The sequence below is a fragment of the Suricata suricatta genome, chromosome 15, assembly GCF_006229205.1.
Source record: "Suricata suricatta isolate VVHF042 chromosome 15, meerkat_22Aug2017_6uvM2_HiC, whole genome shotgun sequence".
Taxonomy (NCBI): domain Eukaryota; kingdom Metazoa; phylum Chordata; class Mammalia; order Carnivora; family Herpestidae; genus Suricata; species Suricata suricatta.
In genome coordinates, this window is record NC_043714.1 from 67413295 (window position 1) to 67440678 (window position 27384).

General features: G+C 44.1%; 2 long non-coding RNA genes across 2 annotated transcripts; one reads left to right on the forward strand and one right to left on the reverse strand.

The window, feature by feature from the left end:
- Positions 1 to 505: 505 nt before the first annotated feature.
- On the reverse strand, positions 506 to 8641 carry LOC115279152. Its single transcript, XR_003903251.1, has 3 exons — positions 8547 to 8641; positions 2106 to 2241; positions 506 to 645 (listed from the first exon to the last, which is right to left on the reverse strand). It is a non-coding gene; the product is annotated as an uncharacterized LOC115279152 (long non-coding RNA).
- Positions 8642 to 25892: 17251 nt separating this feature from the next.
- On the forward strand, positions 25893 to 27381 carry LOC115279150. The gene is made up of 2 exons (XR_003903249.1): positions 25893 to 26402; positions 26964 to 27381. It is a non-coding gene; the product is annotated as an uncharacterized LOC115279150 (long non-coding RNA).
- Positions 27382 to 27384: the final 3 nt, after the last annotated feature.

Consider the following 27384-nt stretch of genomic DNA (forward strand, 5'->3'; position numbering starts at 1 on the left):
CCAAGCTATGGAAGTGGCCCAATGGCCATCAATCTATGAGGGGGCAAAGAAGACGTGGTCTATATAACTCAGCCATGAAAAATAATGAAATCTTGCCATTTGCAGGGCGCCTGGGTGACTCAGTCGCTTAAGCCTCCGACTTTGGCTCAGGTCAGATCTCATGTTGGTGGGTTCAAGCCCCACATCAGGCTCTGTGCTGACAGCTAGCTCAGAGCCTGGAGCCTGCTTCTGGTTCTGTGTCTCCTTCTCTCTCTGCCCCTCCCCCTCTCATGCTCTGTCTATCTCTGTATCAAAAATAAATAAAACATTAAAAAAATTAAAAAAGAAAAAAGAAATCTTGCCATTTGCAATGACTTGGGTGAAGCTTTAGAGTACAATGCTTTATAAAGTATAATAGAAAGAAGTCTGTCAAGGAAAGACAAATACCATATGATTTCACTTGTATGCGCAATTTAAGAAACAAACAATGGGGGAAAGGAGAGAGACAAACCAAGAAATAGACTCTTAACTACAGAGAACAAACTGGTGGTTACCAGAGCGGAAGTGGGCGAGGAAGCGGAAGTGATGGGTGAAGGGGATTAAGAGTGCGTTCTCTTGAGGAGCACTGAGTAACACAGGAAACTCTTGAATCACTGGATGGGACCCCTGAAAGTAATAGAACACTGTATGTTAACCGTACCAGAATTAAAAAAGACTTTCTGAGGGAAACTAGGAAAGGCTTCTTAAAAACAAAAAAGAAAAAAGAAAACCTTGCTGAAGAAATCAATAAAAGAAAAAAAAAACCCAATAAATTGCAGTTATTCCTGTTTTATGGATGGGGCTGATCCATCCAAAAACAGGGAGGGAAGTAGCTAGTCATTGCCAGCACTATTATTCAAACTCAAATTGGTTTGACCTCAAAATGCATGTTCTTTCCGTTACTCCAGCCTCTCCACCGTTAAAGTAGGAGTCCTCTTAACCGCACTTTCCTTTTTTTTCTTAACATTTATTTAAGGGGCAGAGAGAGAGGGAGACACAGAATCTGAAGCAGGCTCCAGGCCCCAAGCTGTCAGCACAGAGCCTGATGGGAGACTCAAACCCACGGACCATGAGGTCACAACCGAAGCTGAAGTCAGGTGCTTAATCAACTGAGCCACCCAGGCCCCCCTTGACTGCACCTCCTTAGTTCAGATTCACTGGCTTCCCCTTGGCTTGTGCACACACAGTGGCCGACGCCCAAACCCAAGAGCTACAGCTAGTAGGCTACCTGCTATCATATCACACACTTCTGAACCCATTTGTTGAGATATGGGTTCATCAGGAGTCATTAGTGTATCTTTCTCAAACCAGTTCATGTCATTATCTCCCCTGGGAAATGGGGATAATTACATTACTGGCCTTACAGGCTGGTTGTAATGATTAATTAGTGAATTCAGGTCAAGCACTGAACAGTAACAGGGAAGCATGAGCCCTCCAAGGCAGCTAATAATATGTATGCCACTTAGTGAAATAATCTATAATCTGGTGCAGACCAAGTATTTAAAAAATATTACTGTTTCTGCAAAAACTAAATTGAATTTTGGGGAAAAAACTGATAAAGGTGGTTGATATTAAGAATCCTTCATTGAAATTAATTATGGACAAAACAACCATAAAATATTGGGGAAGAAACTGCAGAAGTCTGAAATCAAACTGCTTCAAAAATATCTCTAAGCTCCTGATCCACTTTAAAGAAACTGGAACTCAAAAATAGGGTTGATGCTTAATAGGCGTGGTTTGGGCTTTTTTTTTTTTTTTTGCACGAAAGATGAAAACCAACCCACAAATGCCTTGCAGCAAAAGACAGATGAATGCATATGCTGATCTAAGCTTTAAGTAAAACCAAACCAAAAAATTAATGATACATGTATTTTTTAAATCATTCCCTTCAATTAAAATCTTTGATTAATTGGTCACATGCAGGTTCTGCTCATGTTAAAGATAGGGCCTCTAGTAGGGATGCTCAAACTTTTGGGTGAATGAATGGTGATGCAGAAAACAAGTAAAATGTCTACTTAATGGGCTGGCTCTCCTAATAAACAACCTATTTTACAGGCACACTGCTAATCAAGGATAAACATTTTTACCCTTCTGTTCCTAGTCTGCGGGCTTGTTAGACTTCATAAGTAAACAATGTGGGGAACAGCTTCTTCTGGTTTTCTCTTCTTTTTCAAGTTCCTAAAGCTCTTCTTTTCTCTGCCTTCATTTTCCCATTTTCTTCACCTGCTCGGGTGGATGAAAGAATCTTAGTGAAATAAAAAGCTCAATGAGGTGAAAATACATCCCATAAAAACTCCCATTAAGGAGTTTACTGGCGGGGCTTGTACTTCCCTCACTTAGATGGCCATATTTTATCCCTCCCAAGGAAACCAGACACTCTTAATCCAAAAAGAATGCAATGAGAATCAAAGCACAAGAGGCAGGGTCAGGTTGCAATCCTTTTATTTGCCAAAGAGGACTGAGGGGAAAGGGATGGGAAGAAATTTACAACTAGCTATTCCAGAGCCTTCTGAGCACAAAAGTTAAATCACTCTAACTTCTGCCTGACTTACTCGACCTCAACCTGATGAACAAAGCCAGATTCTGTGTGAAGGGAGAAATCGGGGCAACACTGAAAATGAAGGAGCTGAAGTATAAATAATAAATTTAGTATACAGCTTTACAAATAACATGTAAGTGTGTTGCATTGATGGATTTTGTCTTAAAGAAGGAAAAGGAACACAGGACTTGGAAGTGCACAGAATTGGGTTCAAATCCTGACTAAGCCATTTGGTGTCCCTGTGATCCTAAGGCTGATTATTCAGCTGCTTTGAGATTCGATTTCCTCATCTGTTAAATGAAGATCAGAATATCTGTTTGGGAAATTTATGCTGAGGATTATATAGAATGCTAATTATAAAAGTGACTAGCACAGTGTCAGTCTCAAAGTAAGTTCTGCTTATTGATTTAAAGTAAGAGCTTTATTTCAGCGGGATCCAAAAACTCCACCATCACATCCTGGAAGAATTAGGTCTGAGGGTGTTGAGTCTCCATAAACTGGGAAACACGATGGAACCATCCGATCTCCTTGCTTCCTGGGAGGGAGCCTTCTCACTGCCTCTGAATGTGTAACCATTTCTTTTCTACCAGCCCCTCTTGGCAGCTGGGTTGGCCTCAGTCTATGAGGGCTGAGGTCCCATTTATGGGTCTACAGGGCTGGCTCCACCTCCAATCCTCTCTGCAGATGGCTAGCAGCTTGCTGTTTATCACCTGGTTGATGATGGTGCACACAGCATACCTTCATCAAGTGCTTGTTGAAAAGCAATGGGACCAAGCTATTCTAAATAGCATCACCTCTGCACAAACTCAATCCAAACCAACAGCAACAGCCAGCATGGAAGGTGCAATTGTGGGGACAGGAGTATCATCCCCCAGGAATTTCTTGGGAAGAATCCATTATTAGTTCCCCCCCCCCCCCCCCGCCACCACCCATGTGATTCCCATCAGCCCCCTCCCCCAAGGCCTCGATATGGACACTTGTAGGGTCGTAGGCACATTCACATTTAAGATAAATGCCCTGGTTCTGCCCTCTCTTCACTAATCTGAAGGAGGGTCACTCCCTCCAGGCAAGGGCAGAGGGAGAATATAAACAAAGGCAAGGAAGATGACAGGGTATGAAGAGAAGTGGGTGGCTACAAGCTCTGGGGACAGGAGCAGAGTCTGGACAGGGCAGGGACAGCCAGTGACACGGTTGGCCTCCATTTTGTAACAGCAGAATCAACAGCAAGGGCGACAGTAGTGCAGCAAAGCCAGGAAGGGAGCCAGCGCTGAAATGGAGGGGGCACTCCGCCCACCTTCTCCACCACCAGGGACAAAGGGCCAGTTTGAATCTGAGCCTCCTGATTTTAACAACCAAAGATTTCACTTGGCAGTCACTGTTCATACAGCACAAACTCTCTTTCCTCTGAAATAATTCTTTCTTTAAGAGAAAAACTAAGAAAGCCTCCATCATCAGAGCCCGCGGATGCAGACAATGGCCGGATCGTGGCTGCCAGCGCTCAGTGAAGGGGGCCTGTGTGGCTCGGCGGCCGGCCTCCTTATCTTTTATCTCCTGCCTGCGCCAGAGCTCTTGTTTTTTCTGGGTGTTTTGACGACTTCTCCCCTTCGGCTGCTTTGACAGAATTTGCCGGCTGCCGGCGGATGCAAAACAACCGTCTTCTTGTGCCTGGGCCGCTCTGTCTTCACTCCAGGCCACAGGGGAGAAAACGTGTCTTTGTGGCTTCCCTTCAATAGCTGCCTGAATCCAAACCCCTCATGGGCTCTGGCAGGAGGAGCCCAAGAGGCTGTGAATAGATGGTGTTGTTTGCTCCTCTTTGCAAAGCCGGCCTCTGGACATCCAGAAATGCATCCACAGCCCAGGACTGGTAGTTTGGGGACAGATTCATGGACAAGCTGGCAGAGGCCCCAGCCCATGGAGAATTATGATCAGTCGGGTGTGTGCAGCTCATTCAAGTCCATCTACAAAATGCTTTCAGAGCTGCTGGCTCCTTCGCTCACCATTGACAGTGGACCTACTCTGTGCCTGGCACAGCCCTCGCCAGTTGTAACCTCCCAGAGCTCGAAGAGTATGCTCCACCGTGGGTGTTGTTCTAGTCTCTTCGTTTTACAACTGAGGAAACCAAGCCTCAAAAAAGTAAGGTGACGTGCATATGGCCACACGGCTAAAATGTTATAGAGATCTACACCAATAGTTCCACAAATCCTCAGGACCCCCTAAAAGACATCTTTTCTCTGCTAAGTGACAGAGAGGGAACATAACACCCACCAGCCGAGAAGCCATGTGCTGCACCCCCATCTCCCCACAGGTAAGGAGAAGGAGGAAGTAATCATCCCCTCTCTGTCACTTCAGATCCCTCCTTCTCACACTCAACATCCAAAGGCCCTTTCACACCAAAAATGGGAGTTTGTTACCAGCCTGACCCTGGCCTTCTTCAATAGAACAGTCTGAACCCAAGCATCTCCGATGTCTTCATCTTGGCTGTGGCTGACAACGTAAGGGAGTCTAGAAAAATCCCCAGACTCCCGTAGCAAGGCTGACCTAGAACTACCAGCCAAGTGACCTTTAGCAAGCCACCTCTCTGTGCCCTATTTTTCCTCTGGTAGAATGAAGATGCTGATGGTACCTCACGGGCTGTTGGAAAAATTAAATGAAAACAAACAGATCAACTGGCTTTGGAGGGCGCAGCAGTAGCACCAGTTACGTTAGAGCAGCAGCTGCACATACTGGTAGAAGGGATAGTGGCAGCAGTAGCACCAGTTACATTAGAGCAGCAGCTGCACATACTGGTAGAAGGGATAGTGATGGGGGAACAACAGTGATCCTATTCCCGCGCCAGTGCCCGGAAGCAGCAATCCTTTACTTGACCAATTTTACAATGAATATTCCATGTGTGTTACTGGGAACAATGTATTATTCCAGAAACCTTCGCAGCTTCTGCATCTGCAAAATGATTGGAGGTGGCGACAGGGAGGGAAGAGGCAGGGAGATAAGACATCTCCCAGTTAGGACGCTGCCATCAGACTGCCAATTCGCCAGATTGAGTCCACAGATATGTTTTAGTTGGCACATTGCTTTAAAAAAAAAAATCCAGGATTTTAAAATTGGAAGTTCTGACAATAATAAGGCTATCTGTGCGTGAGGCAGCAATCAGGTGGAGCTGGAAAGAGACTTCCTCCTTTTCAGGGCAAGCAGGATCCTTCCATTCACCACAGTCTCTACCACCCTCTATTGCCTCATGAACACTGCCACTCAGTCAGTTCTGGTTGTTATTGTCCTGATAATGAACATTCCGTCCATGTGTTTTAGGGTAACACTAGCTGCTGTAATTAATAAAGCCCCAAATGTGTGTGACATAATGCAATAAACATTTATTTCATGGTCTTGTGACAGTCAGTGGTGCTGGCTTTCCTCCAGATGGTGATTTCGGGACCCAAGCTCCTTCCATCTTATGGTTCAACCATCACTTAGGGCTCTGAGATTTGGTCTGAGCCAGAGAACGGGAAAAGGAGAGCAGAAAATCCTTATCTGCTTACTAAAAATCCCAGCCTGGAGAGGACTTTGTCATGTCCTCACATACCTCATTGGTGTATTCTGATTGGTAAGAACAAGTCACATGACCCCGCAAGATGCCAGGTGGTCGGGAAAATGTACATTTCAACCGGATGGCCACCTCTGACAATACCTCGAGAGGAGGGTACTCAGTTTTGTTGCTGTCAGTCTCTGCCACACCAAAGCTCCAGGAAAAGCATGGGCAAACAAAACATAGATGAAGAGCTTTGTGATTTTCCTTACACTCACCTATTTTACTCATTTACATTCTGTATTTTTTCAATTTTAGAGAACTCTCCATAATGTCTCATAGTATTTTTGATTGTATTTAAATCCAAGTTAGTTAACATATAGTGTAATGATGGTTTCAGAAGTAGAATTTAGTAATTCATTCCTGACATATAACACCCAGTGCTCATCCCAACAAGTGTCCATCACCCATTTAGCCCAGCCCCCCACCTTCCTTCCCTCCAGTAACCCTCAATTTGTTCTCTGTTTTTAAGACTCTATTATGGTTTGCCTCTCTCTGTTTTTATCTTCTTTTTTCTTCTCTTCCCCTATGGTATTCTGTTGTGTTTCTTAAACTTTACATATGAGTGAAATCATATGATATTTATCTTTCTCTGACTGACTTATTTTGCTTATTAGCATATTACACTCTAGTACCACCCACATTGTTGCAAATGGCAAGATTTCATTCTTTTTTATTGCTGAGTAGTATCCCATTGTATATATATATGTATATATATATACACACCACATCTTCTTTATCCATCCCTCAGTCCATGGACATTTGGGCTCTTTCCATAATGCACCTACTGTTGATAGCGCTGCTATAAATATTGGGGTGCATGTGCCCCTTTGAATCAGCATTTTTGTATCCTTTGGATAAATACTTAGTAGTGCAATTGCTGGGTCACAGGGTAGCCCTGTTTTTAATTTCTTGAGGATCCTCCATATTTTCCAGAACGGCTATACCGGTGCTCATTTACGTTCAATCCTGCGTGGGCACGGTAGTTTCTATGTCTGGGCTGCAGGTCCAGGAGCAGAGCAGGTTCTGATTCCACAGTCAGAGGGTGAGTCTGACTCAGCATTTACAACAAGGTCCTGGGTGATGCTATGAGGCTGACCTGTGCAACATGCTTTTAGTAGCAAGACTCCAGAATTCTAGCCTTCCTAGAGCACCTGTGTCCCCTCCCAAACCTCAACCCCCATCCTGTCTATGCTCCTGTAGGCTCTCTCTATGACCTCTGTCCCACTTCAGTGTAATTTGGTTTATTAATCTGAAACAACATTTTTTAGTCTGTTCCCCAGTGGAGAATGAGCTCCTCAGGAGCAAAGACTATATTATTCAGGCTCAGTTACATGTTTGCTGAAAAAAACGCATGAACATTTACTGAAAACCTAGCTATATTCTAGGCACACAATGCTGTATATTCCAAGATACATAGTAAATGCAATAAACAAACTCTAAGCATTTGTCATGTACTCACCAAGCTGATACGAGAGCTGGGAGCCACACGTGGCAGAAACATTCTGACCAGAACAGGCTTTCTGCCTGGTTTGGATAATGAAGCAGAGAATGGGACTCAGACCAAACAAAAAGTAGGGGGGAATAATCAAGTGCTATCTTATGCTCGCCACCCAGAGAATCTGGAGAAGGGAGAATGGGGGACTAACTGCCCTTTCTATGCTGAATCAGCCACAGAGTCTCACTGGTGTCAACCTCACTCCTCTCGCATTACAGGCTGTGCTGTGTCCCCATAAAATGTGTATGTTGAAGCCATAACCCCCAGACCTCAGAATGTGGAGATGGGGTCTTTCAAGAGCTAATTAAGCTACACTGAGGTGATCAGGGTGGGACCTAACCCCAGTACAACTGGTGACCTTATAAGAGCAGAGCCGACCCAGACACAGAGAGGGGAAACCACGTGAGCACAGAAGGAGAAGACAGCCAACTACAAGCCAGGGAGAGGGGCCTCAGAAGAAAGCAACTCTGCAACACCTTGATCTTGGACTTGCACCTCCAGAACTGTGAAGATAAATTCCTGTCATTTCAGCAACACAGCCTGTGGTGCTTTGTAACAGCGGCTGGAGCAGACTAAGCCACCTTGTCTATTAACTTCCTTAGGAGTCAGGATCAGTACTTTTCTTTCTTTTTTTAAAAAATTTTTTAAATGTTTATTTATTTTTGATACAGAGAGAGACAGAGCATGAGAGGGGGAGGGGCAGAGAGAGAAGGAGACACAGAACCGGAAGCAGCCTCCAGGCTCTGAGCTGTCAGCACAGAGCCTGACGCAGGGCTTGAACCCACAAACGTGAGATCTGACCTGAGCCAAAGTCGGAGGCCTAACCGACTGAGCCACCCAGGTGCCCCAGGATCTGTACTTTGCAAAGCAAGTTAAATGCCTCTGTTGTGACTGTGTTTTAAGCAACTCACCTCATCTTCTTTAATCTTCATCACAACCCTGCAGAATAAACAGCCACATTATTTCCATTCTGCAGATGGAGGAAAGTGAGGTTTGGAGGGATGAAGAACTGCCCCTAAAACACAATCAGAGAGAGAAGCCAAGGAAGCCAGGTTTATAACTGCCCCCATTTCCCATGAAGCCCTAGGCTCCTGGGGCTGTCCCACATTGCCTCTCTCCAAGTCAGCCCACAGACCTGTTGAGAAAAACAAAAGGCAAGCGTACAGGTGCCTGAGAAAATACTCTGAACCAGTGTCCATCTGCAAAGCAGCGCGGTTGAAAGACAAATGTGATGCTATTCCAGAACAAAGAGGACATAGGAGAACAGCGGGGCTCCAGGCTCAGTACCCACAGTTCTAACCTTTTAACACTAAACAGCCTCCAACGATAGTGAATTTTACTCGTGCTCTGACTCTTTCCCCTCAAGTTGGCTTCGTGAGTTGTTGGTTTTATCAAAATTGAGTGAGAGTGTGTTCAATACAATGTTGGATTCATTGGGGAGAAAAAAGCAAAAGAAAAACCTCCGTTCTTCAATGCCAGGAGGTTACAAAGACATATAAACCATGAGGAATTCCAAGGACTTACTCAGAAGCCGTTCTGCAAATGCGTTTCTCGAACAAAGGGCCAATGTTCCTTTCAGGGAAGAGCGCGGTACTGGTTTCCGGCATTTTTCTTTAAGTCATTTAGGACCATGCCAACAAACAAACATATACTTCTCCTGGGAGAAAGAATCTCATTCAACACAGCTTACAAGAGTTCGATTATTGGGGAGGGGGTGCTTCATGGCACGTGCCTCGCCAGCCGGGCCCCAAATGTACAGATCTGCTTACAGGGCTTTATTGATGGTGGCCACAGACAGATAGGAGCCTGTGGAGAGAACTGACACCCCATGGATGCTCACTGATCGGCACTATCCTAACCAATGCTCAGCTCTGCCAGAAAGAGCTGAAAGGTCCACGTTCTTCCTTGAAAATTTGTTTCCTAAACAGGTAAAAATATAGAAATAATACACTCATGCCTAACAGGTTTGAGATTCCTTTCACTGTGACAATTCAAGGGTTTTTGGAGGATCTGGGATGATAGAAAATTGAATGACATTAAGTGATGATTGACCCTTCAGTCAGATACCTATTTCAGCTTTTAATGAACTGAAAATATGATAGGGCGGGCTCTGAAAACACACAGGCATTGGATTAAGACAGGCCATAGCTCGAACACCAGCTCAGCTGCATACTAGCCATACGACCTTCAGTAAGTACCTTAACCTCTCTAAGCTTCAATATCTTTACCTCTAAAGCAAGGATAATGATACTACTTCCCAGGACCTCTGAGAAGATGAAACCAGATTACACAGGAGTGTTCAGACAATGCCTAGAATAAGGATAAACCCTTGAAATATGTTACCAGTTCCTCCTTTATTCCAAGGAACTAGTTTCAGAAAGATAGCATGTTTAGGGGTGCCTGGGTGGCTCAGCTTGGTTGAGCATCTAATTCTAGATTTCAGCTCAGGTCATGATCCAAGGGTTGTGGGATCAAGCCCCACATCAGGCTCTATGCTGACAGCATGGAACCTGCTTGGGATTCTCTCTCTCTCTCTGTATCTCTCTCTCTCTCTATCCCTCTTCCCCACTCATGCACACTCTCTCTCTAAAATAAAAAAAATAATAAAAATTTTTAAATATAAATACAGCATGTGTTAAAGTACACCCAAGATTTAAGCACTACCACTAACAGTACTGCTCAGTAAGGGATACGTTGTCCCACTCCAGCAGTTAGCAAGGGATGGGTTTTCTACTTGTCTGCATCTTGGCCTCTAAATTCATTCATTTATTCAAGCGTACTAATTGAGCACTCACTTGGTACTGTACCAGTGTGCTGGAGAGGCGAGGGCCTCAGAGATGAATAAGAGAGTACCTGAGGGCTCCCACACAAAAGCGGGTGACAGATATGTGGAAAACAAACCATACAACAGGCAGAAGAAAGCAGGGCTGTAACAGAGGAATAAGCACTACACAGAGAGGAGTCTGGCTGATCCCATCAGTAGTACCCCATCTTCAAACACACACGGACTGGAAGTTTCACAAAGGTGAGGACTTTGTTTTCTACGTTTTGCATGCTAGCACGGAGCACACTTCCTGGTGCTCAAGTAGGTGTCCAAAAAACCCTAGACTGTGTACTAAGTGAATTGATAATTATCTTAATCCATTTTGGCCAGAAGACACTAGATGTGGATGCCACTGTTTTCTGGAACACAATGCAAGAATAGGGAACATTGGTGGCCACACCCAGATGCAGGGGCCATCGAACACCTTCATGAACGTAACGGGCAGTGCTCCAGACAGGCCGAGGCTGTAGGTCCATGTGTGGGGTCACCTACGTGGAGACAGGAACTGAAGTCAAAGGAGGCAAACATCCAGAAAGGAAAGGAAATGCCGAGAACCCGCACAGAAGAGAGCACTGGAGGCGCCTGCTCTATGACTGGCATGCCGAGGTGTAGACGAGGAGGGAAAGGCTGATCAACCACCATTCAGGAAACACCAGTGTGAAAGGCAGCCCTGGAGGAGGCATGGGTTCCCTGGGCTACCAGCCTTGGTGCAAAACGTTATCTCCACACGACCACACACTCCGACGGACCCTTCTCACACTCTAGCCCTCCCTCAGCTATTTGTGTGGACGCTGTGGTTTTCCTTTCTGACCCTTCTTATTGACATTTTGGAAGAAAAGGGGAAGAAAACCAGGATGTCACAGAAGGCCTGGGGTTGCCAGAGGGTGAGGGCCTTGGCCGTGGTCTCTGGGGAGGCAACATGAGGCCATAGGAAGACCATAGACTTCTCAGCCTCCTACTTTCTAGTGACATCAGCTATGCTGTAACTCTTCAGTGCCTCTGTTTCTGCATCTATCAAATGAACACACACGTGCATTTCACAGTGTTCTCTGGACAGTGCAATAAAATCACGAATATGGAAACCTCTCACCTCGTGTTCGGTATGTAACAGGTACCCAGTAAATGGGAGCTTCCTTTCCTTTGGCCCAGCTTTGTAACTGCTCCGGGTCTTCATTCTTCCAGAAGGCAGAGAGAACTAAAGACAGTGCTACCCATCTCACATGGTTATTATTAGGACCCACTGGGTGGTATATGAAGGCATCTCTCTCCCTGATATGCTTTACCCTTCCTGGCTCTCCTGTTGGAAGACCCACATATAAACAAAAGAGTTGAGATACTGCCACTTACATGTATGTGAAGAGTTTTTAAAAAGAAGTGCACGTATGATGGAAGGTTGTGAAGACGACAAGATGGAGAGAGGGTCTGACTTAATTTCTACATTTACCGAATCTTCCAAATTCAAACTGCTTCAGCTTCTGAGTGGTCTCCTGAGAAACAGGGGTCACAGAAATCATCCCAGGGGTCTGAGGACTATGAAAAGACCTTCTCCATACTTTGTATACCCCAAACTAGCCATTCTTCATCAAGTCTTGTTTAGAAATGGTTGTGCTGCCTGAGAAAATTGGGTTCGACTTGCCATGTAGAATTTTGTTAATGGAGTTGCATAAACATAGCTCTTTATTAATCTAAATTACTGGCCTTCAGGGTGAGTTTATTTTATTTGCACACATGATCTTCAGTCCCTGGGAACGCTGAAGGACAAGTGTGCTCCAGTGAGAACAAGCCTTTTGTGAACCACTTAGAAATAGGCCCTCGGGAAGTGCTACATAAACAAAATGTAATGAATTGTTCCCCCTGTCAAAAACGAACAATTCATAATGTGCCCCTGAATGGAACCAACTGGTCTTCTTGTCAAACACTCTGTACTTTGATGTCTATTTCATTAGTTAGGAAAAAAAAGAAGAAGAAGAAGAAAATAACAGTCCTTTTTAATATTTTTTTTCAGGGTAAAAAGAGACAGAATAAGCTCTCAGCTACCAAGCCACCAGCACCCTTCCTGGCAATCTGCAGAGAGGGAAGATATCTGAATTAGACTTCCCTAACCAGAAAAGACTAGGATAGTACAGCTAAAATATTCTTTACTATTGCTGCAAAACAATTTAAGACAGCAACAACATTCCCACAGCGGCCAGTGGGTGCAGTGAAAATAACAACAATCGTAATTACTAACATTTATCTCTCTCTTACTGTGTCCCAGGCACTGTCTATTCATTTGGTATTAAATGATATGATCCATACGACACCCATACAGGGTAAGTGCTATTAGTCTCCCAATTTTACAAGTGAGAAAACAGAGGCAAAGAGAGATTAGGCGACGTGCCTAAAATCACATAGATAAACATAATCATAGAAGCAAGTACTCAAACCAAGGAACTCCGGGCCTAAGGATCATTCTTGAGCCACTCTGTGCCAAAGAATACTAGGCCAGGAATGACAAAATATCCTTTGCATCAAGATTCTGATTAACTTATAAGTTCTTAACTCCCCATGTGACCTGAGGCAAGTCACAGAGAGACCTCAATTTTCCTACCTCTATAGCAAGAGGTTTTCAGGGGATAATTTCAGCATCCATTGGAGTTCTCTGTTTGCAGGCAATTGAAACCCACTTTGGCGAAGTAAAGTTAGAGGAGGAATAAGAAAAATAAGGAAAACTTCATTGGCAATATATTTGATCAATACACAGAATGGACAGAAAGCTAGAGGCTGGAGAGCCAGGTTTGGAGAAAGAGCATGCATCAAGACAGAAACTGGCCTGCCATTTAGGGTCTGGTTAAAAAGACTACTAAACTACCTCATAGAGGTACCACTATAGAAGTAAATAAGCTCCCCAAATTTGTTCCATTCTATGTCTCCCTTTAAGACTGGAAGTTCCCCCTGGAAAGTACATTGGCCTTGTTGAGTCAAGTAACCACCCCTTGCCAGGGGATAGGAGGGCACTTGACATAAAATCCCACCAATACTGTACCCACCAATGGGATTGGATTTCCAAAGAAAATCCGAGTCTTGTTAAGAAGGTACAGATTTCTTTATAAATCCACTGCTACATCAAAGGTTACTTTCAGATGAATGTATAGATTAAATAAGATGTATTTAAAGTTTGAATTGGGCCCGGGGCACCTGGGTGGCTCAGTCAGTTGAGCATGTGACTCTTGATTTTCGCTCAGGTCATGATCTCATGGTTCATGGGATCAAGCCCCATTGGACTCTGCACTGACAGCAGGGAGTCTGTTTGGGATTCTCTCTCTCCCTCTCTCTCTGCCCACCCCCCTGCTCTCTCTCTATCTCTCTCAAAATAAACTTTTTTAAAAAGTTTTAATTGAGCCAAACATATAGTGCAAGTGCCATAAACGTTGGAGGTCATTGTAGGAAGGTGGTGGCAGCTATTTCCCTGTTGTTTTCTCCACTGCTGTTGTCATTCTTAACCTAGAAACTCGGAGGGTTCTGTGAAGCAGCCAGGACTAGGTCAAGGGGTTTATGTCACCACATCACTGATACTCTGTCACTGCCACTTCCAATTTAGCATGGGGTTCCTTCTCAGAGACACTGATCAAACTAAGTTAAGCCCTTCGATGTGATTTCTCCTGCTAGGAATAGTATGGAGAATTAACTAGAAGGTAAACCATTAGGGTGGTTTTTGCAATATTTCAGATAAGAGATGACGTATGTCTAAACTGGGTCAAAGATAACAGGAATAAAGACAAAGCACATTCAATAGACACTTTAGGGACTGAATTGACAGCAATCTAAGACATGGCAAATGTCAGGGAAAAGTCAAGGATGACCCTTAAGTTGCTGGTACAGATGACTGGGTGTATAGAAAAACCATCGATGGTGGAAATACAAGAGCAGTTGGCAGCTTACAAGAGAAGAGCGTGAACACAGTTTTGGACATGCTGAATTTGAAGTTTTATGTGCAGATTTCCAGAAGAGACATCTAGAAATAAGCTAAATATAAGCATCTAAATCCTGGCATGAAGTTTGAGAATAGTATTTGGAAACAAGCTGCAGCGTTAGCTTAAGCCATAGGTTTGCTTAACCAGGAACTGGAGGTCGACCCCTGTGGTGCAGGGGAAGTAGGAAAGAAGCCCATAAGGAGGTGAGAAGGAAGAATGAGGGAGGGAGGAAGAAAACAAGGAGAAGAGTCATGGATTTCCAAGATTTAGAGTGCCTGTTAGCAGTTATATATAAATCTCAGTACAAGAGTACAAGGAGAGAAATCCAGGTAGAAGTCTGCTTTTGCAGGGACCCTTGTGAGAGGCCAGAGCACTACGCAATCCACCATATAATCCATCACATAGCCAATGGAAAGACTGACCATAGCAAGATGAGGTTGGAGAGAAGGAAGGCCAGACCATGCAGAGCCTTGTGGGCCATGATGAGTCTGGACTTCAAACAAAATGCAGAGGAAAAGCATCAGGAGTTTCAAGCAAGAAGATGATATAATTAGGGGCACCTGGGTGGTTCAGTGGTTAAGCATTCAACTTCATCTCCGGTCATGGTCTTGCAGTTCAGCCCCGCATCTGATCTCCAAACTGACAGTAGGGAGCCTGCTTAGGATTCTCTCTCTCTCCCTCTCTGTCTCTCTGTCCCACCCCCCCACTTCCACTGTCTCTCAAAATAAATAACTTTAAAAAAAAAAAAGGTGATATGATTGGAATGAACTTAGAACAAACTGGAGGGTAGAGATTCCTAGAGGGTCAAGAGTGGATGCAGTGAGGAGCGCCTGGATGGCTCAGTCAGTAAAGTGTCCAACTTCGGCTCAGGTCATGATCTCGCAGTTCATGGGTCTGAGTCCTGTGTCGGGCTCTGTGCTGCTGGCTCAGAGCCTGAAACATGTTTCAGATTCTGTCTCCCTCCCTCTCGGTCCCTCAACCGCCCCCCCTTGCATTCTGTCTCTCTCTCAAAAATAAACATTAAAAAAATTCTTTAAAAAAAGAATGGATGCAGTGAAACCAGCTAGGAAACTTGTATAAATGTTGGAGTGATAAAAGCAAGTGGTGGTCTAAAGCATGAGCTCTAGGGTCCCACTGCCTGGATTTGATTCTTAGCTATGTCACTTACAAGCCTAGGGGAAAATATTGAACTTCTAGGTGCCTCAGTTTCCACATCTAAAGATAGGTTCGCAAATGCCTCCTACTCCCAACAATGTTCTCAGGAGCAATTAAGTGCAATCATATGTATAAAGCACCCAAAACAGGGCCTGATACCTAGTAAGAACCCCAAACCATCCCTCACTATGTGGTGAGAAACACAGTGATCAGAACTATGGCAGAGAAAATGGGGAAATGTGGATGAATTTAGGAGACTTTTTTGGTGGCAAGAACCACAGAACTTGAGCATCAGCTAAATTCATGGAATTTGCTTTATTTGTAGAAAAATAGTAGAAAAGGATCTTGAAATGCTAACTAGTAAAAGTATAGTATTTTGTAAACAAGATAGTTTTGACAAAATTGTTACGAATTCAGATTGTGTATAATGAACATGGAAGTCAAAGTCTAGATATATAAACACACAATGTAAAAGTTTGCATGTCTTGGAAAGGATGTGAGAAGCCAACTGTAACCTTATCGGCGAATGGGCCCATTATGTGCGAAGCATTACCAATTTTTATGCCTGGCTTTTTGGAGAGATTTCCCACAACAACTGCTAAAGATACCAGAGATGAAGCAGAAAAGCTTGTGATGGTAAGAGCAATACCTCATTCTTCCCTTGACACTGAAGTCCAAGAATCTGAGATATTTTATTAGGGGGGATTAAAAAATATACAGCCCCTAGCTCATAGAGGCTGCCAAATAAATACTGCTTTCTTATATTCCATCTGACAATAATAATTACTGCTTTGTTGGTCGACTAACATTACAAACCACTCAATGACACACTAGGACACTGTGTGAGAGCTTCATTAGCTTCATATGTTGAGAATAAGTCACTTTGCTTAAGAAGACAATAGCCCATCGTTTGCCATATTCATTTTCATGGCAAACGTACTTGATTAATGATAAAAATTATATTGGCTGCATATTTTTTAGAACTCAAAAAAAACTATATCGTCATTTACATCTCAAGACAAATAGCAGCATTAAAGCATGCTAAAAATCCCTGCCCAAAGCTCTCTCACCCCCCATGACCCTGTGATCCATTCTAAAACGGTCAGTAGACTGTTTGGGTCAAAAGGAGGAAAGAAATAGCACAGGAGAGATGGAGAGAAAACATGAAGTACAACGAAGCAGGCTCTGCCCCAGACGCTCTGCCACGTGCTCCCCCAGACATCTAACGTGAAATTCCCCACTATCTGTGCAGGAGGACGCGTGCTCCCACTTGACAGAAAACAATCTATGGCTCTTGGAGATCAAGAATCAAGGTAACAGAGGCGCCTGGGTGGCTTAGTCAGTTAAGCGTCTGACTTCTGCTCAGGTCATGATCTCGTGGTTCATGAGTTCAAGCCCATGTCAGGTTCTGTGCTGACAGCTCAGAGCCTGAGGTCTGCTTCATTCAAATTCTGTGCTTCCTCTCTCTCTGCCCCTCCCTGGCTTGTGCTCTGTCTCTGTCTCTCTAAAATAAATAAACATTAAAAAAAAAAAAAGAATCAATGTAACAGAGCCAGCGAATGGCAAATTAGGGGTCCAAATTTAGACCGGTCTGACACCAAATCACTCTCCCTTCCTACCACATGCGTGTGACTCTTAAGGCCCTTAAAACATGTAGGAAACATTTTTTTCCTTAAGAGAAAGGAAGCAAAGAGCTTACTTTTAGACAGCTAAATTCGATTAAAAAATATATAGGTCTCACTTTCCTAGCAACCATAGAATCAAAAACTCCTTGTTGTAAGAAGTCTATGCCACAGCAAAAGTGAGACACTATCTAGAAAGCATCAATGTTCTTCTGGTCATCAACCATACATTTGTTAAGGCAACCCTAGGTGCACATGACACTGACTAGTTTTGCTGCTAGTTTTGTGGGGTCCTAGGAGTAGAGTACATCATGACTTCAACAAATAAAATACAGAAGTCACAGTTAGGGTGAAGAGGGCACCTGGGTGGCTCAGTTGGCTAAGCACCTGACTCTTGGTTTCAGCTCAGGTCATGATCTCACATTTTGTGAGATCAAGCCCACATTGGACTCTGCGCTGACAGCACAGAGCCTGCTTGGGATTCTCTTTCTCTCCCCCTCTCTCTGTCCCCCTGCCCCCCACCCCGCTCACACTCACTCTCTGTCTCCCTCTCCCAAAAATATATAAATAAACATTAAAAATTTAAAAAACAGGGTGAGGAATAGTGACAAGTTGAGAACATTTAGATCAGGAAAGTAGGTAGGAAATATAATTGACTAGCAACACAAATATACACAACAACAACAACACGGTGGTTTGGAATTTAGGGAAGTGGTTGTTTTTAAATACTTCTTTATAATTTTACCAAGAAAATAATTTATAACTGTTAATTGTTTATATGCCTGACTCTTCTACTTCATTTTGAACTCTGAGTTTAGTGTGCTGTTTGCCCTTGGATCTTAGCCTCTTACAGAGTGACTGGCATGTGATAGATATTTAATATATGCTTTCCAATGGGATGGATGGATAGATAAAAGAATGAAGAATAAAAAGATAATATAATGAATGAATGTGAGTGCTTGCATTTATGAATACATGTGCATTAATATTTCTGAATAGTTCTTTAAAGTTTTTTAAAGGTTCTTTAAAGTTCAGATTGTTATCAAAATCATATCACCATTTCTGCCCCATTAAAAAGAATCATGTCTAGATTTGGGAGCAGCAGCCTTACAGACAATGGTAATGAGTGGGTTTCACAGGCTCAGGGATTTGGCGGAGGGGGCTCCTCAAATACAGAGGAAAGTAGTAGGTCAAAGAATTATTCTAACACCTTGCTGATATTCAGACATTGAGAAGACCAAGCATAAACCTTATGACAGACTCTGGTTGGCTGTCTCTTTGCCATCCATCACCCTCTTCACTAATGGTCTGACTTCTACCTGCTCTTGGTACAGAGCTTGTAAGTCAGGCCATGCCACTAAGCCCTGTCCACACCTAGCCAGAAAGTTGATTCAGGGGATTTCTAAAACCTCAGCCAATTCAGAACAAATCTCAGGACCTTACAGTGAGAAACCTCAGGGAAAGCAGTTTTCACATTTGCTGGATAAGATGAGAAGATATGGAGCCGTTGGTATGCATCTTGGGAACAAAGAAACAGACTTAGTGTGAAACCAGGAAGAAGGATGGAAAAAATCAAGTTTTTAGGGAGAGCATTACCTGAAGTTGAAGCTTTGTCTCTAAACTTTTCAGTTAGTTGTTTTCCTGCTATGTGTAATGTAACGCTTCCTGACCGATACCATCATCATTTATCATAAAATCACATCCGGAGCAATAGGAGCGAGAGCGGTCCTGAGAGACCCCTCAGCTCCAGCTAGTGATCACGCTTGCCTTTATGGGCTGTGGACATATGACCCAAGTAGTATTCAACAACTTAAACAGTCATGAAGGTCAAGTGGAAGTAAAGACGTAGGTATGAGTGACTGTATGTGGGTATGACTCTGTGCTCACTTGTTTCTTCTTGCTCATCTTCGGAGAATCCGGCTGGGTCACATACAGGCACCCCTGCAATCAGACTTTAGGGACCACTGGAGACACTACTTGACCTCTCATCAAGCTACATCTCTAGATAACTCCTTTACTGCTCCGCTCTTTCCTAATAATGACCCTGGTAAAGCAGGCAATGCAACTGGGAATCCCTCTCCCTAATTGCAGCCACAACAAAAGCAAGTATGACAGAATGGGCTGAAAATGTGGAATTTAGGAATTGGGGAAAATAGAAAAGCTCTTAAGTGGCTATCATTTTAAAAGAAAGAAAGAAAGAAAATCCCAGAGTATATCAGGGGCTGTGGGAAGGAGAAGATGGAGGAACAGCTGTCCGCCGGACACCTGACACAGGGCAATGTAATCAGGATGGAGCTGCAAAAAGCTCAGCTGGTCTGCAACAAGGGATGGAATCGTCAAGGCCACCTCACCCAAGTCCAGGGACATGCTGCCTTCTGGACGGGAACCGAGGGCTCTGGCCAAAACCACATCATGCAGGGAGCACTGACATGGACCTGATTATTCAGGGAGTTTCTCTGGTGAGCCAGAGCAGGCAGGCCATCCCCCAAAGTGAATGCCAAGCTCCTCGCTAGCCCATACCATGTAATCAAGCAAGGAAAGTATAGGGTGATGCAACGAATTCCAACAGGATGGGGCGGGAACCAGAAAGAAAAACACACAAAAACCCCCCAAATCTTTTCTAAGTCAGTACAGCAACTGGAGGATTTAAAATGAAATTCCAATCCATGGGACGACGGCCAAGCCGGGAGACACCACAATTACAGGAGATAAGACTTGGAATGAGATAAATTAGAAACATTGCCTCAAAGTTACAGATTCGAGAGGAAATAAAGATGACACACACAGTGAAATTTTTGTGATCAGAAGAGTACAGCGGGATTAAAGAAGGTATATTTGTAAGGAGCTATATTCACACAAATTTAAACTTATATAACTATGTAAGTATGAATGCAGATTCAGTACTTCTCCTTAATTCAGCCAACATTCAACTGTGTGCCAGGCACTGAGTTAGACCCTAGAAATAGAACTGAGTTTCTTGACCTCAGCACCACTGACGTTTAGGACTGGATAATTCTTTCTCCGGGGAGAGGAGGTGGTGTGGAGACCATCCAGTGCATTGTAGGATTTTGTCTCCAGTTGAGACAAACAAAACCGTCTACGGGAATGGTTAAATATCTCCCCTGAATGAGGGACACAAAATCCTTGGTGGCGGGAAACCGCTGAAATAGAACAGTAATTAAGACAGATTCATCACACAATTCAATGCATGTGCTCCAGGGTGAAACTATCTGTGTTTGAATCCTGACTCTGCAAGCTACTGGCTGTGTAGCACTGGGAAAGTTATTTAATATATTTCTGACTTCAGGATCCTCATCCACCAAATGGAAATAACTCTGTGGAATTGTTATGAGGATTAATGAGGAGGTCTATGTAAAATATTTGACACAGTACCTGGCCCAGATTAGGAATGTAAATCTTTTTCCAAGGAGCTCACAGTGCAATGCAAAGCAATTGGAGCAAGTATACAATTAATTTTCATAGATTTCCCTTGAGTCATATTCAGTATTTCTCTCATATTGCCAAAATCCCATTCCACCTCCAATTCACTCATATGACTCCCTCCACCATCATAATTAGACCATGACTTCACACCAAGCCTCCTCTTCCACCCTTCTCCAAGCATCTTCCATCTTGCTGCAAAGTTTATTTCCTGAAGATCGAGTCTGAAAACCATGTCATTTTCCTTCCTTCCTTGGCTCCACAAGGCTCTGTCTGGCATTCAAAGTCTTCCATGATTTGGGTTCACCATGGGTTTTCCAGCCTACCTGTTCCTCAAGAATTAGTGTAGCTCCAACTTCCTTCAGAATGTTTTTCCAGATCCTCCTAGGTAGAGTTTCTCTCTTCCTCTGCCATATATTCTCTTGTGCTTTCATGCATCTATAAATTAGCTTCACAAAAATCTGTTATTCAGGGGTTCTTTCGGCTGATCTGTCTCCTGCATTAGTCAGAGAGCTACTGAGAACCAAGACCAATCTTCCCATCATTTCTGTATCATCAATGCCCGCAATTCTGTACCTTCTACTATAGATACACTATGGTGGAAAAGATCTTTTATATACTATATATAAAAGTATATAAAGTACACATTAAAAGTATATAAAGATATACTATATATTTTATATACCACACATAAAAGAAAATAAACACAAGGAAAAATAAAATTCAGACAAGAATTGGCCAGAATTGACACCATTTGGCCAGCCAGTGGTCATGGCCCAGTTGATCAGAATCTCTTGAACAAGACCCCAATCATCAGTATTTTTTTTAATTCTCCAAGTGATTTCAATTGCAGAAAACTAGGACTATATGACTGTATGGGATATATGAGAATAGCTTCCCCACCTGGGATGGCCAAGTTTCAGTTTGGGGGCCAAAGCCCATTAATCAATAGTGGCTGCTTGAAGCATTGCCTTGAGGGGAGTTTTGAGGCTCCCCTGACACTCAGCAGAAGGGAGTATGGTGATTGATTAGCAATGTCTGCAACAGCAAGTAATCAGGGGACTGCAATAATCACACTGCTAATTGACCTTTCTGGAATTGATGCATTAGGAGGAGGCAGTGGATGAGCCTAATGTATATACATACACATATAAACATAAATATACACATACATATATAAATATACACATAGACATATTTGTTATATATAAATAATAATATCTACCATTTTTAGCCATATGCTAAAAACTGTATTAAACACTGGAGGTCCTATTATACAACAATGATGTGGGGTCTGGCCCCATATTGTGGACAATCTAGTGAAAGGCAGAAACTTATAAAATAATCACACAAATAGGGGTCCCTGGGTGGCTCAGTTACTTAAGCATGTGACTCTTGATTTCACCTCAGAGCATGATCTCAATGTTTGTGAGATTGAGCTCCACATGGGCTCTGAGAGCATGGAGCCTGCTTAGGATTCTTTCTCTTTCTCTCTGTCCCTCCCCCACTTAGGTGCTTGAGCTCCCTCACGCTCTCTTTCTCTCTCTCTCTCTCTCTCAAAATAAATAAATAAACATTTTTAACAATCACACAAATAGATAATTTAGAAGTGAAAAAGGGGGCACCAGTGTGGCTCAGTCATTTGAGCATCAGACTCTTATTTCAGCTCAAGTCATGATCCCAGGATCATGTGATTGAGCTCCGAGTCGGTCTCCACACTGAGCGTGGAATCTGCTTAAGATTCTCTCTCTCCCTCTGCCCCTTTCCCCCTCTCATGCTTGTTCTCTCCCCCTCTATCTTAAATTTTTAAAAAAAGTGAGAAAGAAAACTAAGGGATGTTCTACAAATCACCCAAAAGAGGATACTGAACTAGTTTGAAGGGCCAGAGAAGCCATCCCAAGAAGGTGGCATTTGATGTGAGATCTGAGTGACAGAGAAGAATCAGCAAGGAAGAGGAAGAGAGTTTCAGGCTAGAGCCCAAACACAGCAGGAGGACTGGACCCCAGGCTCCCATACATAGAGCTGTGTGGTCTTGGCAAGTTACTTCAACTCCAGCTCCATTCAGACCACCTGTATGTGGGGGGACTAGTAGATCACAGTGAATAGGATTCTTTCCAGACTACCATCCGCTCCTGCATGTGCCGTCTGCTAGTGCTGCATGTGGGCCCACAAAGCAGGGAGGAGCTCTTCTCCTATAAAAAGCATGAACACTTTGGTGCCAGAGAGACTTGCAATCAGGTTTTGGCTCTAGCATTTCCTAGCTGTGTGGCTTGGTCAAATAATTTCACCTCTGAGCCTCGGTTTCCACATCTATAAACTTTAGGTACTAATTAATTGGACTGAAAAGACCACAGTGGTTAGGAAGAGCTGGGCCTCTGGAGTCAGACTACCCACAATCAAATGCTGGCACCACTGCTTCCTAGCTGTGTGGATGGAGCAAATTAACCTCCCTGGGCCTCAGTTTCTTTTCTTCATCTGTAAAAACGAGGATAATAATTGGGTCATTTATGAAGATTAAATGAGACAAGGAAAGTGAAGGTTTTAACACAGAGCCTCTCACATCAGATGCCCGTGGCAAAACTGACTCAGTAACTTCTGACTTGGTGGGATTTTCTTTTTCATGGTTTTTCTTTTACACTTTTTAATGTTTATTTATTTTAGAGAGAGAGAGACAGAGACAGAGAACCAGAGACAGAGAGTGGAGGAGGGGCAGAGAGAGAGGGAGACACAGAATCCATAGAGGTTCCAGGCTCTGAGCTCTCAGCACAGAGTCCGACACGGGGCTGAACCAACGAACTGAGATCATGATGTGAGCCAAAGTCGGATGTTTAACCAACTGAGCCACCCACGTGCCCCTGACTTGGTGGAATTTTCTCTGTATTTGGATTCAGTTGGAACATTATCTAATCATAAGGAGTGAATTCTGATTATTGCCAAATGAAAACTACAAAAGGCCTTGAATTTTCAGAACTTTCAAGCCAAGAGACCCACAGTGCAGCTGGGCAGGTGCTGACAGGTGATATGCTGTGAAGTGACCTGGCAAGTCACTCCTTGGGCCCTGATGCACCACTATGGACTTTGCATTTCACATTCCACAAAGCCAGGTGCCCACACAGCACCTACACACTACAGGTCTGATGCTGGCCTGCCTCTCCAGTGGCCGGTGTGGGATCAGAGAAGCCCTGGAATCTTGTCATCATTTATAAAAAACAGCATGAGGAAGAAAGCTGTAGAAGGTAGAGCTTGAGTTTTCCCAAGTCTGTAAGAACTCAGAACAGCAAGCAAAGCAAGACACTCAGAGTATTTCCATCCAGCAAGAGCTGTGCCCTTTGGCACTCAATAAATATGTACTTACTGAATTTCTGAAGAAATGGAGATGATGAAGAAACAGGAATAAAACGATACTGTGTTGGCCATTTACGCAGATTCTCCCCCTGGATCCTCAAAGCAATACCCTAGTGACTATTAGCCCCCTTTAGCAGATGAGAAAACCAAGTTTCACAAATTAAGTGGCAGAACTGTCTGACTTCAAGGCTTTGCTTTGGAAAACAAGATCAGCCTTTCTCTCCACAAGCTTCATGGATTCGTAGATGATAGTCAGTAAAGGGATAGATACTGAGTCAAATCACAGTGTTGTAAGTGGCCACCTAAATAACTTTGGACAAGTTTTCTCCTGCAGTCCTTCTCAGTCTTCAATGTCAGAGTGGGCACCACGAGCCTGCAAACAGGGTGTGGTGTACCACATGACCTCGGAGCCCACTCTGCACAGACTGTCTTGCGGGGCGAGTTTTGTGGGGCACACAGCTGGGGAACCCCTTTCTAACTGACAAATAAAAGTATGAATGAAGGAATTAAAGAACGAACTGAGTGATGTCTGACAATAAACCCCAGGCGTCAGACTCAGAGCGTGACTGATGTACTAGTTTGCTCAGGCAAACTGAATGCTAGGGACTGGAGGTTTAAACAACAGAAATTAATTTTCTCACGGTTCTGGAAATGTGAAGGCCAATATTAAGGTGCCAGCAGAGTTGACTCCTTCTGGAGCTCTCTCTTTGGCTTGCAAAAGGCCATCTTCTTGCTGCATCCTCACACGGCCTTGTCTCTCTGTGTGGGCGTCTCTGGGGTCTCTTTGTTTTCTTAGGAAGACATCGATTATACTGGATTAGGGCCACCATGCTTATGAACTCACGTAACCATGGTTACCTCTGTGAAGGTCTGTCCTGCAAATAGTCACAATGGGGGGCTAGGGCTTCAACACATGAGCATGAACTGGACTGAGCCCAAGAGCCCACAAGCCCAGGAACTGAGCCTGTTCTCTCAGTCAGAGGGGTCAGCGGGGAGCTACCTGGCATCAGTCCGTAATCAAAGGCCAGGCAGCAAGAGTAACCTTAGCACAGAAATACCAGTGGAGGTTCCTCCTGGCAGGAAGGGACATGCATTGGAGGGTAGGCCGCTCTGTCCATATACACAGCAGGAGAAGGTGGTGAGATACATGAAAGGAAGGAGAATCTAATCAGATTCATGGCAATTCTAGGGAAATGTTTGCTTGAAAGAACAGTAGGGAGGAAATAACAGAGGCAGTGATGTTTTCTGCCCTAGGTCCCTTCTCCAAAAGTAGCATTTTTTTTAAATTAAAAGGCATTAAAGCAAGTGGTTGGGGTGAACAGACGAGAAAATAGTGGAAGGGCAGCCATTTTGTGACCTTGCAGTGTCCCTCAGTCCTCCCCCCAGCCCGTCTCCAGGGATGTTGAAGAGGCTTATGCTCCTGAGAAGAAAGGGTCTCAGAAAATGGGGAGTTTTGAGGGCTCAAAAGCAAAGTCCTAGGAAGGGACTGGGGAAGTAGAGAGATTATTGAGATGCTGTCCTTTATCAGTGATGATGCTTTTGGCTTCAAGCAATGGGGGGGAAATCCATTAGCTCAAACACTCAAGGAATGCCGGGAGGGGAGTGTTAATGGGGTTGCTTAATTCTATGGGTCCTTCATGATGGATTCCGCTTACTCCGACTTTCCATGCTGCCATGCTCAGCGAGCTCTCAGGCTCACACCTATTTTGGTCCCCAAAATGGTGGCTGCAGTTCCAGTCACCATAGGTAGGCACATCAACATCCAGAAGCAACAGCACAGTACTCAAAGGTCCCTTCTGAAACCGAGGCAAACCTTTTCCACGAGGCCTGAAGCCATCATCCACTCATGTCTCATTGGCCAAAATGAGCTACTAGCCCACGCCAAAACCAATCACTGTGAGGTAGACTGGTCCCATGGTAACTGGCTTGGACCGGTGAGGAGTCGCTCCCTGAGTCTGGGGCTGGTGCCGAGGCCAGCCTTCCCCGATGGCTACAGATGAGGAACACCTGAGGAAAGTCAGTTCTGTCAGCAAGGAAGAGAGGGGTCATGGCCACTGGGTAATGGCAGCTAACAATGTCTGCTAAAGACTGAAGCCAAGCTGAACCCCAGTGATAGACACAGGGGGACAAAGCAGGAACCAAAACCTTAGGAATTGGGAGCAAAGAAAAATCTCCATATGGTGGCTAAATTAGCGGGTATCAGTAGACAAAGGAGTATATGAGGGGAACGTGTAGACCACAATGCGCAGACACACCTGCCCTGCGTTGAATGAGACAAGTGGCAGAGGGGTTCCAGGTTGCTTGCACGAGAGGAAAATCAATCGCCCCTGAGTTATTAGCGAAAAGCACAGGTAAACCCTACTCCACTGCCCTCAGCCTCTGAGCAGCAAGCATCGGGCTGACCGACTCTGCTTGAGCATTCTCGAGGTGAGTTCCAAGAAGGCCTCACATCTCAGAATAATGCCCAGTGGCCACCATAGCTAATTTCTAGGCTAATGACACTTGGCAAGTTACCTTTGAGCCTGAATTTCCTCATCTGAAAAATACAGGTGATAAAAATAGGTCTCTCTTCAAAGCTTCACAAGATCACACAAGGGCTAGGCATTGTCAATTTTATTAATGGCTATATTAATATATATTAATTAATGGTTATGTGAATAGTTAATATTCTAGAAAAGTCTCTCATGACCTCCAACCAAGCAAAGTATCAGATTCATCACACAAAATGGAAGACACCACCCCACCACCACCAATTCCAACCAGTCAAGAAGTCAAAGACATCGTATCAAATTCACTTCTAATCACAATGGGGATCCCTGACTTTGGTAGACCGGGGCTCCAAGAACGACAGCTCCTTCCCAGCTCTCCTTCAAGCTCTCTTCCCGTTCCAATTAATTCCTCTATGACCCTCCATGCTGAAGCAGTAATAACCACCCAGCGTGTCAGCTCTTGGGTTAGAAATTACAGTTTTTCATTTCTGCTCCACAGAAAACATCATCCAGAAATATGATCACAATATTCCAAAGGGAACGTGTGGTCATTTTTCTCATCTCTCCAGCATGTGTGATACTGTCTCTCAATCTGTGCACACCACAAATCCAGTTTTTAAAATCAAGGTGGACTTTGCCCAGCAGAGCTCCTCTGGTGGCACTGTGATTGCATGGCCAGCACATGGCGTTTGCTGCTGAGCCCTGCTCTCAACTTGCTGTGCAACCTTCCCTAGGTTACTTCAACCTCACCGCAGACTGAGAGACCGGAGTCTCGGCCGGATTAAGTCTGTGTTCAAACTCCAGACGGTGTGACACTAGACTGCTCCCTAGAACATCACTATGTTATTTGGAAACATCTGACCTTTTCCAGCTTCTCAGTTTTTGAATTCTTTTTTTAAAAAGTCACTTATTTCTGATTC